Genomic DNA, 2465 nt, shown 5'->3' on the forward strand with positions numbered 1-2465 from the left:
TGAGTATATTTATATGATAGTGTGTACCATAAAAATAAAAAGAAATATAATTACAAAATGGGTAATGTTAGAGAGATTAATTTTTTTAAACCTAATTTGCAAACCAAATGATGTGGTTGAAGATGATTGGATTATTAACTAAGTATCGATTAATGTGCTTATTTCTTATTGATGACATATCATTTGATTTGCAAATTTGATTTATAAATTTACTCTCCCTAGCATTATCCTTACAAAATACAGTAATATAGTCTTTCTTTCTTTCTATTTTGTCGATTAGTATATCATTTTCTTTCAATTAGAGTGTTATCAAGATTCTATGTGATGTTCTCCTGGTTATGGCAAAATGAATGGCAGTAGCGACTACCACATGTAAAATGTAAACAAAACTCAAAGCACTCAAACAGTGTCGTGTAATTAAATTATAAAAAATAGGGTTTTAACTTTTTGTCTTCTTCTCGATGGTGGGTATGCAGACTTTGCAATCTGTTACAGCACCAAGCTTTGCAACTGCAAACATGGTTGTCTTATTGAAGCCGAGATTCACATCAAACCGAAAACAAGAAGCCGTCGCGCGCAAGGCCTGCATAGCAGCAACAGAAAACAGGGCTGCTACCTGCAAGTTTTTCGACGGACCAGAGGGGCAGAAAACAGAGCTCGCTCCTATGCTTCATTTCCGGCGAGAAGAGCGGCGGTCGCCCCTCCTTGCCCCTATGTAGCTTCGCCAGTATGTAACCGTACCAGGCCGAAGGTCTGTGTGTCCGTGTAGACACAACAAAACCCATAGGGTTGTTACCATGGTCCAGACGTTGCAACGATGTCGTCTTCGTGGTGTGGTTGACACGGCTGGGCTGCAGGCCAGCGCAGTGGTGCAGTGGCTATGCTGCATTATATTCCCAAATTTTGTTTTTTTTTTCCCGACATGTGTAAGGTTTGAAAACCCCTAAATTGCTTCTCATTTATTTATATGATTTGACTCACAAATTCCACATAACAATATACTTGCGCAATGCATGAAACATATATATATATATATATATATATATATATATATATATATATATATATCGGAAGGAAAATATAAATATAGGGGGTTCATGCATCATGGGGAATGTTTTCATGCTTCATGGACGTTTCAAAAATCTTACTTTATTTTAAGCGTACCTGATTGGCAGAAAACAAATAAAAGCCTTTGAATGTTGTAGAAGAAAACCTCCTTCTACGATCCTTCAATTCCTTAGCTTATGGCAATAGCGTGTGGATAATGTGTTGTAAACCTATTTAACTGAACTATTCTAAGGGAATAGAGAGGGGGAGGCCGGCGGCAATAAGAAAGAGAAGAGAGAGATTTAATTGTGAGGTGTGTGTTGTATCATCCCATTGTGCCTTTATTTATAGTAGTAGGATAGGTTAAATCCTTACCATTTTAGGATTACAACTCCAATAGGATATTAACTGACACACCCCGACCGAGGTCAAGGCATGCTGGCCATCACATGAGAGTGACGTAGCCATGTGCACAGTGCGGAAGCGGTAAAGCTAGCAATTATACGAATAATTAAAAACCAGATTACTAGTGTGCACTACTAAACAGAAAGTGATCGGAGTTACACAATAAACACTCCTAATCAGAGCATAAAGTTTAGGTGTAGTCCAGTAGGACAAGTACTAGTTACACAGTACCAGGAAAGTCATACTATTAATCAAATAGGTCAGAACTGTCGAAGATCCCGAGCCACCAACAGCAATCTTACTTAGAACCCGGAGGGGCGCAAAACAGAAAACGTGAGTGGGCAAAAACAAATTTCACAAAATCATTTCATTTATCAACATATCTAGCCCCTCGCTGTAAAACATGTATAATTTTCCCAGAATCAAGATACAAATATATACATAAATGAATATAAACATATATCAAATCAAATCATGCTTTACGTAATCATATTCACATGTATGTAAGCCATGCCAAGACATAACAGAGTAAGCAATTCAGGTAAGAATAAATTCATAGAAATATTATATGATAGCCGGAACCACTGAGGTAGTATGTACGGCTGAATTCATAGCTCAAACTCAATCTAGCCGGAGTCACTTCTATGACCTATATGGCAATATACTACACATAAGTTGGAACCACTGAAATGGTCTATACGACAAGGTTGGGTGTGATATAGTTATGCTCAATGCCACAACTTCATGCTAGCTGTGCGATAAATAGTTAGTCACCAAGGAGTCGGAACCACCTATATTGGTCTGTACGACAAGACTGTGCACCTAAATTAGATCCAATGTGAGCATATGGTGCGGGAGATGACATAATATACAGGCATGTGCCAACTCTCTCCGGCTAAATCGCAATCACCCGGGGTGCAGGTTTATGAGCTCATCGTTTCTCAATCATATCTCATATAGACAATCAACATGTTAATCTCATTTATTGAATGGCTGCACCTAACCTCTCATTA

Source organism: Malus sylvestris, chromosome 12 (genome assembly GCF_916048215.2).
Source record: "Malus sylvestris chromosome 12, drMalSylv7.2, whole genome shotgun sequence".
NCBI classification, from domain to species: domain Eukaryota; kingdom Viridiplantae; phylum Streptophyta; class Magnoliopsida; order Rosales; family Rosaceae; genus Malus; species Malus sylvestris.